This window comes from Sciurus carolinensis, chromosome 1, assembly GCF_902686445.1.
Source record: "Sciurus carolinensis chromosome 1, mSciCar1.2, whole genome shotgun sequence".
NCBI lineage: Eukaryota > Metazoa > Chordata > Mammalia > Rodentia > Sciuridae > Sciurus > Sciurus carolinensis.
Genome location: NC_062213.1, coordinates 192340065 through 192349846, shown reverse-complemented (window position 1 = coordinate 192349846; position 9782 = coordinate 192340065). Strand labels below are relative to the sequence as shown.

The following is a 9782-nucleotide window of genomic DNA, read 5'->3' as shown; positions in this document are numbered from 1 at the left end:
GGGCCCACGTTCGAATCCCCGGGAGGGGGAAAAAAAAAAGAAGTATGTTCCGCTCAAAATAATCCTGAGGCCAAAGTGACATATTTTGAGGTGGCACCTGCCACCCTGCTGTCACATGCTAAGGTAGTGAGGGTTAGAACGTCAATGCCTGAATTTTGGGGGTGCATGAATCAGTCCATATCTGTTTGAATCTTGAGCCGCTGGTTTTTGCAACTGAACAAATTCCTGAGTTGCTGCACAGCCAAAATGCATCTCCTGGAGCAGCGTGAAGAAGAAGAGGCGAGAACGACCCCCGGACCAACCAAAGCCACGTGCTGCTGCGTCCCCGCATCCAGCGCCTGCGTCCCATGGCCGTCGCCACCATGCCCAAGAGAAAGGTCGAAGGGGATGCTAAAGGAGATAAAGCCAAGGCGAAGGACGAACCACAGAGAAGCCAGCAAGGCTGTCTGCTAAACCTGCTCCTCCAAAGCCAGAGCCCAAACCTAAAAAGGCCCCTGCAAAGAAGGGAGAGAAGGTACCCAAAGGGAAAAGGGAAAAGCTGACGCTGGCAAGGATGGGAATAACCCTGCAGAGAATGGGGATGCCAAAACAGGCCAGGCACAGAAAGCTGACGGTGCTGGAGATGCCAAGTAAAGTGTGTGCATTTTTGATAACTGTGTACTTTTGTACAGTTTGAAATACTATTTTTTTATCAAGTTTTACAAAAATGCAGAATTTTGTTTTCCTTTTTTTTTTTTTAAGCTATGTTGTTAGCACACAGAACACTTCATTACTGTTTTCAGGGGAAGGCGCATACGTCACTAGTAGAATGTCTCCAAAGCTGGATTGCTGTGGGGGAAAACACCTTCCCCTGCTAGTTTGAGAGACTTCCTCTTGGCTCCCAAGAGGAGGGATTCCCTGATGTTGGCACACATAGCCACCTTGGCACAAACGCCTTGTGGTATGGAAAAACTCAAATTCATCTTATGTCCTCCTCTCCCTCTCTGCCATCGGCATAGACTTAACTCCCCTAAACTCAGACCTGTTGGGAACCTGTCTCCCAACAATTGGTTTTACCAGTGTGTTGGCAATCTGGACTTCCCAGTGACATGATTGAGATATTGTCCCTCAGAAGAGCAGCAGTTCCTTTTCTAGATTGTGGATCTTCAGATTAATAATTTTTGCCATTTTCATTTCATTTCCTGAAAGTCAGGGTCGACTTGTGAAAAGTTGTTAAACAACATGCTAAATGTGAAATGTCAACCCTCACTCTAAACTTTCCCTATGTGGAGCATCAAATGAAGATTTCATTGGGTTTTATCGTGGCTTTCTGATTTTGGTAGTCCATCGAAGAAGGGAGTTTGAAAGTTGTCGTATACTATTAACGATTGTCTGCCCATGTCCTGCCTGAAATACCATGATTGTTTATGAAAAATATCTTTAATAAAGCTGGATACAGTTTGGCTTGGAAACAAACAAACAAACAAACAAACAAACCAAAACCAAAATGCATCTCCTGAAATCTCCTTCTCTTCCAGTGTTTCCTGGTCAGTGTGTTTGACCTCCACCTACTCAGAAATTGGAATGTCTTCTCTAAGAAGCTAAAAATAATGTGTCTCAGCCTCCTTTGAAGTCAGAGGTGGCCAAGTGACACATCAGCTCAGAGTTTCTGGGAATGTTGACCTCTTACCTTTAATTGTTCCCCGTCCCCCCACATAACCCATCTCCAAGTCTTCTCAATTCTATCTCTTAACTCTTTCTCTGTTATGAGGTGAATTTTGGTCCCCGGTTGTTATGTTGAAATCCTAAACCCCAGTACTTCACAATATAATTTTATTTGGAAGTAGGGTTGCTGATATAATTAGTTGAGGTCATTGGTATTGTCTGAATGTTTATAGCCCCCCAAATTCATATGTTGGAAATCCCCCACAAGGTGATGAGCTTACGAGGTAGGGACTTCGGGAGGTCACTGGGTCATGAGAGTGAAGGCCTCAGCAATAGGTGAGTGACCTTCTAAAAGAGGCCCTCTGCACTTGAGGACACAGTGAGGAGGTACTATAAGAAGCTGGACCCTCCCCAGACACCAAATCTGTTGATACCTTGATCCTGAACTTCGCAGCCTGAGACAAAAAAAACTCCTGTTGTTTATAAGCCATCTAGTCTCTATGGTATTTTGTTACAGTAGCCCAAATGGTCTGACTGCAATACTGGAGTAGGCTGGATCCAAAATCCAGTATGACTGGTGTCTTTATCAGACCACGTGAAGACGCAGGAGAAAGCCATGTGACCGAAGGCAACACTGGAGTGAAAGTGGATGAAAGTCAGGGAACGCCAAGGATAATGGCTCCCACGAGGAGCCACCAAGAGGGGAGGAAGGGTTCTGCCCACAGTCCTGAGGGAGCATGGCCCTATTGACACCTTGACTTCGGATGTGACCTCCAGAACAGGGAGAGAATACCTTTCTGTTGTTTAAGGTGCGTGGTTTGTGGCATGTGGTTACGGCAGCCCAAGGAGAGTAGCATGCTCTCTAGTCCACTGGCTCTCTCCCTAGTCACCAGGCTCTTGTGTTCCTGCAGGAGCCTCCAGAATGGTCTCCCAGCGTCCTGGGTTGTTTCCTTTCCATTCCTTCTCCATCAGCAGTCAGAATGAGCTTTCTTGGGCTCCAGTTTCTCCCGTTTACACACCTTCCAGGGGCTTCTCAGTACTCTAAAGGTGGGTTCTGAAGTCTCCTACCCCGTACACATGGCCTCGTATGCCCCATGACCTTGACCTGTCCCAGACCTTTCTGTTACTTGGTGATGGCAATGCCTCATTGTTCCTACTGACTGACCTCTGGCTTTAATTCCCACTGGATGTTCCTTCTCCCAAGAAGCTGTCCTCAACTCCTCACATAAGTGTCCCTGCTGAATGCTTTTGTGAAGCCTGGTTCTTGCCCCCTCAGAGCACTGATTCTACTTACTATGATGTGCACTTGCTCGTCTGTCTGCTTCACTAGTCTTTGAGCTGCCCACAAGAAGGGCTGGGTCTTCTGAGCACGTGACGTCAGTGCCTGGTCGTGACTCACTCATTTCAGGTACTCAATTCATTGATTGAGGGAAATAGAGGACTGCTTTCTTTTATTGTCTTCTCCTCTGTGTTAGCCAGCTTTCCATCACTATGACAAATTCCCAAGATAATCGACTTATAAAGAAGAAAGGTTTATTTTGGCTCACAGTTTTGGAGGGTCCAGTACATGATCCATAGTGCTGTTGCTTTGGGCCTGTGTCAGACAGCACATCATGGTGGGAGCTCATGGTGGAGCAAAACCACTCACCTCATGGCCAGGAAACAAAACAAGAAAAGGAAGAGGACTGGTCCTACAGTGTGCTTCAAGGGCAAGTCCCCAGTGACCCAAGGACACTTTAGGCCCCACCATCTGCTAGTAGAAACACCTTGGGGACCAAGTCTTTAACACATGAGGCTTTGGGGCACATTCAAGATCCAAACTATAGCATTCTACATTGGTTTTACATTTTGAAAGATTTTAGCTATCACACACAAGTTATTTATTTATTCTTTTCTTTTTTTTGTAGCATTGGGGATTAAACCCAGGGCTTTGCACGTGATAAGCAAATGCATTACCACTGAGCCACATCCCTTTTTATATTTTATTTTGAGACAAGCAACTTGCTAAGTTGCTTAAGACCTCACTAAATTGCTGGGATGATCTTGAACTTGTGATCCTCTTGCCTCAGCCTCTCAAGCTGCTTTTAAAAATTTTATTTTGAAACAGGGTCTAACTTGCCCAGGCTGGTCTCAAACTTGTGATCCTCTTATCTCTTGAATATCTGGGGCCAAGCACATGATGCACTCCTAAAATCCCAGCAACTGGGGAGGCTGAGGCAGGAGAATCACAAATTCAAGGCCAACCTCAGCAACTTAGCAAGAATTTGTTTCAAAATGAAAAAATAAAAAGGGCCAGGAATGTAGTTCAGTGGGATGTAGTTCAGTGGTAAACATCTCAATTCCCAGCACCAAAACAAGAACAAAAGCAAAACCAAAAAACATTGACTACCTGGGATCACTAGTGTACCATTGGAACTGACCACAATCTATTAAATTAACTTTTGTGAACTCATCAGAGAAACAAATGTGTTTGTTTGTTTGTTTTTAAATTGAAAATAGTTGGAAAACTCTCCGAGCTGTTCTCTTTGAGGGCAATAACTGAGGACTTGGAAATCCTGGTTTTTGAATCCAGATAAGGAAACTGAGGCCAAGAGAGGCTGACATAACCTGTCGAAGGTTTTCAGGAAGTCTGTAGCAGCACCAGGCCAAAATTCGTTTTCTAACTTCTCCCCCAGGGTTCCTCTTGTTCTTTCACAGCAGGTGAGACTTCAAGAGGTCAGGTTTGGCCTGCAGTGAGTGTGGACACCTGGCCATCTGGGGGAAGGGAAAGGCCTGGATCTGCAGCATGGCTGGTCTCTGTGATGTCATTGACTCTTGGCTGGTCTGGCTCCCTGTGCAAAGGAAGCCTCTGAACATAAGCACCGGTTCAGGCTGACTCCGCCCAGCTGCTCGGCGCAGCCCTAAACTTGGGTGTTGTGGGTTCATATTCTCAGGAGACTTTCATCATCTCTTCCTAAAGGTGATGCCGGAGGCTCCCGCCCCTCAGGACGGGTGCCAGGACATGCCAAACTCAGGGGATGCGATCGTGCAAAAGGCTAAAAATAAAATGAAAGTATCTCATAGGAACACCCTGTTGAAAATGTGACGGTGCAGAAAAATCGTCTGAGTAGAAAGTGCTGTTCATTCCCATGTGTTGGGACCAAAGCCAGGGATAACCTCTGCAGGCGCGAGTTAATGGAACAGAAGCGGGTCCCCAAAGCACCCAGCAGGCCCAGCTTTCTGTAGCTTTCCTGATTTACTTCAGGAAGAAGTAATTCCTCCTTTCTCCATAGATCCCACATACCTACCTTCAGTTGATTCTGTATTTTTTAGTGTTGCCTGTAGAATATACCCAAGCTCCCCTCTCAATGCTGGGAGGCCTCAGGCCAGTTTCTGAATCTCTCAGCCTATTTCTTCACTCTTTTTTTTCTTTTTTTAAATAGTTTTCTTTTTTTATGAACTTTTTTTTAGGTGTTGATGGACCTTTATTTTACTCATTTATTTATTGACATGTGGTGCTGAGGATCGAACCCAGGGTCTCACACATGCTAGGCAAGCGCTCCACCACTGAGCCACAACCCCAGCCCATCTTCACTCTTTTTTTTTTTTTGTACCAGGAATTGAAACCAGGGACGCTTAACCACTGAGCCACGTCCTTAGCCCTTCTTTTTATTTTTTATTTTGCTAAGTTGCTGAGGCTGACTTTGAACTTGTGATCCTCCAGCCTCAACTTCCCAAGTTCCTGGGATCACAGGCATGTGCCACCTCACACGGCACTTTCTTCATTCTTAAAAGCCTTCCTTAGAAGGTGGATATAGCATGGAATGACATAGGACCTATGAGGTGCCCACCACACCACCTGGCCATGTTAAGGATGCAAGAAGTACTAGTGCTCTATTTTTATGGGTTGAACATTTCCTGCTGTTCAAATCTTCTTTACTTTTTTTTTTTTTTTTTTTTTTTTGCAGTACTGAGCTATACCCCAGGCCCTTTTGATTTTTATTTCAAGACAGGATTTTGCTAAGTTGCTCAGGCTGGACTTAAACTTGCAATGCTCCTGCCTCAGCCTCCCAGGTTGCTAGGGTTACAAGTGTGTGCCACCCCATCCCCCAGCTCTTCTTTATATGTTTGAAGATCTTGCTTTTGTATTTGTAATGTATAAAGCTGCTCCCCCGCCCCTCAGGTGCAGCCATTCCCCCCCCCCCCCCCCCCCCCCCCCCCCCCGCCTCCCAACCACTTGTCAATCTGTGAACATCCTGGCTAGCTATTGGTTCATCAGTCAGCTTGCAAGTATCCTCTGATATTGGTCCCCTGTTAGCCCGGCGGAATTCAACTGTTTACTATAGCTTCCCCGCCATCTTTTCCTTTTCTTCTGTCTGTCCTCCTCCCTTTTCTCTATCCTCCTGGCTTTCCACTCTCTCTAGCGCGCGCCCTTTCTTTTCCTTTCTCTTTTCATCTCATTTTCTCTCTTACCCTGCAGGGAGACACTCTGCTTGCTTAATAAATTCCCTTATGTGATTTCCCGTGTCTGGCGTGTTTTCGTGGGATTTCCTTACAGTATTAATGAAAAAATTCATTTACTCAGTGTCCTAAGGAATATTTAGAGACAGGAAGTTTTTCTGTGGACTGACTATCTAACTCAATTGTCTCTAATCTCCAGTGGTTTTGTAGGACTTGAGCTCAGGGCTCAGTTAGACCCTCTATCCAGGTAGAAGGCAAGATTCCAGGCAAGTCCCGTTCAGGAATGTGGACCAAGGTGCTAAAGGGAGATAATGAGGGGTCTGCTCATGTTTAAGGCTATAACCAAAATGACATTAGGGCCCTAGCTATGCACTGGGCATTTGACCCACAGAATCTTCTTGGATCCTCACAATGAGCTTTTGGGGTGGAACTATTCCCATTCTACTGATGGGAAAGTTGATGTTCAGAGAAGTCTATGCATTCACTCTGCAATGGTCCTTGAGCCGCTACTATGTGCCAGGCACTGTTCTAGGTGCTACAGTGGAACGTGAGTGAAACAGACAAAAATCACAGCCCTGGTAGAGCCACAGGCAACAAGGCAATAAGCAAGATGTAAAAGTAAAGATATAGAGCATGTGAGGTGGCCCTTAGTGCCTGGAGAAAAAGCAAATGGAGGAGGAACTAGGGAGCAAGACGTGGTGGCCGTCTGGGAGTGGGCCTTGTGGGTAATTCCTTCAGACACTTGCCTGGGGTCACCAGGAACTGTCGGGTGGGCACTGGAGTTACCGACTTTAAAGCAAATGCTGTCATTTCAGCAAGCCTCTCTCTCTCTCTCTCTCTCTCTCTCTCTCTCTCTCTCTCAGCAACTGCCTTACCACGAGCTACACCCCCAGCCCCAACTTTGTTTTGAAGAAACGGTGCCACTGATTTCCGCCAGGGTGTGTGCGCATGTGCACACGTGTGCAGGCCCCGGAGGGGCTTCTTGTCTAAGAATGTGCTGTATTTCCCGGGCCTGCGCTGTGAGGACCCAAGCTTCCCTACTACACCTTGCAGGGGCTGAGGCCTCGCATTGTTGGTTTTCATGGAAACTTGGCAGCTTTTCCAGTCACTTTACCCTGAGCCCTGCACCACATTCCAGTGGCTTTATTTGTGTGCCTTGGAACGCTGCCAGGCCTGGGCCTGGGACAGGTTGCCATGGTGATCTCCCCACTCTTTCCAGATAACTTTTCAAGGATGTTGCCCTTGGGCCTGAAATAGTTCTGGCCTGCCGCAGCCTGCCGGAGGGTGGACTCTGGCATGGTGAAGGGAAGGAGGATAGGAAACCCACTGGGCCTCTCAGTCTCTACGTTAGCACAGACTGCAGGCTGGGGGAGAAAATTTCTGGGTTGCATGCTTCTGCCCGCCCTCCCCACCTCAGACTGGAGATGGTTTTGCTTAGATGCGGGGGAGAACTTCTTTCAATGATTATATTTTGGTTGTTCTATTCAGAGCTTTTTAGAGAGCCTGTTAAAACAATCTTTTTCAAAAATCTCAACTTCATTGATACATATCTATGATAAAATACCCACTTCAAGTGCAAGGTCTGATGAGCTTTGACACTGTGTAATGTGGGCAATGACCACTACTGTCAAGGTATGTAACTCTTCCATTCCCCCCCCCGCCCCCCATTATTCCTGTCAGTTTAGGGCTAATTCCCCTCCCCCACTCCCAGGCAACCCCTGATCTGCCATCTGTCACCACAGATTAGTTTCAGCTTTTCTAGAAGTTCGTGCAAATGGAACCATCTAGCGTGTGCCCTTCTGGGCGGCTTCTTTTGCTTGGCATGTTTTTGAGAGTCATCTGTGTGGCTGCTTGTATAAGTAGTTCATTCTTTTTTTTTCTTTTTGGTGCTGGGGGTTGAACCCAGGGCCTCATGCACGTCAGGCAAGAGCTCTGCCACTGAGCCACATCCCCAGCTTTAGTTCATTCCTTTTTGTGTCTGGATCTACTGTGGAGCAAACAAAGTGTTTTTCCTTGTTCTTTTATTGATGGGCATTTGGGCTATTTCCAGGTTTGGTTATTACAAATGTTAAATAAAAATGACAGGAGGTCATTGTTGGGACTAGGCCCCCGCAGACTGGACTAAAAATAAAAATGGAGTCACTTGTGGCCAGCTTCCACTAAACTGAAACCAAGCTGCTTGTCTGAGCTTCTGAGAAATCAGGATTAGAGAGATAATAACCAAATTTCCCAAACAGGGCAGTTTCAATTGGTGCCATAATGAAATTCTCTCTGCCTTCCTCTTTACACCAAAAGGCAACCTGAAGTAACCTGATGTTAATTAAAAAGTTATTTTTCTATAGTTCTGTCTCCCTGTCCCTGCCTTACAAAGAAAGCAACTTTAAAGCGACCAATCTGATTCTTGTTCTTGGTCTCTGCTTTTTTTCAGCCTGTCTACAAAACCAACATCCTCTGCGCAGCTTTTTGGAACACTTAAACACTGTTTTCTGGAATGAGGTGTTACCTGCATATAGAATTGAAAATATAGTCCCTTAAGATCCTTAAACTAAACTGTAGCAATTTTGTCCTTGGATAGAAGTAAAGCTACTGTGTACATTTGTATGTAAATCTTGCGTAAACATAGCTTTTCCTTTCTCTTGGGTTATACCAGGAATAGAATGGCTGGGTCATATGATACGCTTAGTTTTATCAGAAACTGTCAAACAGCATATTCAAAGGCGGCATTGGTTGCAATTATTTTCTTCTTTAAAAAATTTTATAGTGCATTATAGTTATATATAATAGTGGGGCTCATTTTGACATAGTCACAAATGCATATAACATATGCATTTCTCCATTTCAATCCCCAGTATTACCACTTTCTCTCCTCTCCTCCCTCCTCCATCCCCTTTCTTTACTCTCTTGGTCCTCTATTTATTTATTTATAATTGATGCATTATAGTGTTTTATATAGATGATTGAAATGCATTGTGGTACACGCATGCACTTAGCCTAACTTGGTCAACTTTGTAATTTTTTTTTTTTTTTTTTTGTGCCAGAGATTGAATCCAGGGATGCTTTACTACTGAGCCACAACTCCAGCCCTTTTTATTTTTTATTTTGAGACAGGGCCTGGCTAAATTGCTTAGGCTTGTCTTGAATTTGCAATCCTCCTGCCTCAGGCTCCTGGATTGCTGTGATTACAGGTGCACACCAGGGTGCCCGGCTGCAATTGGCTTTTGAGGGACGGGAACTACTAGTTTCAAGGCAAAGAGGAGAGTGGGACCCTTTACCAGTGAGTATTTGCCTGCCTGTTTGGGAAAGACCTGGAACACCTGAAGCCAGAACTGGGGACAGGCAGTGTAGAAATAGGGGATCGGGTCAAATCAAGGAAATGGAGGCCATGAAAGCCATCTGCATCCGGAAGTTGGAGACCGCCCCTGGGAGAGTGGAATGTCAAGGATCTCCGGAGCCCATTGATTACCAAATTTACCTGTCCTTGTCAAGGAGTACAGGCAAGGAGCTGCTAATTAATGCCCCTGGCCCCTGACCTGCCTGAATCACTTTGGCCCTCCCCCTGCCATCTGCTGCTCACCTTTTTTGCTATGTCACTGGCAACTCCTGGGCCTAGTCATGTAGGCAGGAAGGAGAGAGAAGCGGGGGAGAGAACAGAACAAAGGAGACCTTAACCCATAAAGGATGTAGGGTGCGCTCACTTC

General features: G+C 45.8%; 1 pseudogene; it reads left to right on the top strand.

Moving 5' to 3' along the window:
• Positions 1-362: 362 nt before the first annotated feature.
• Positions 363-633, top strand: LOC124965637 (non-histone chromosomal protein HMG-17-like; annotated as a pseudogene).
• Positions 634-9782: the final 9149 nt, after the last annotated feature.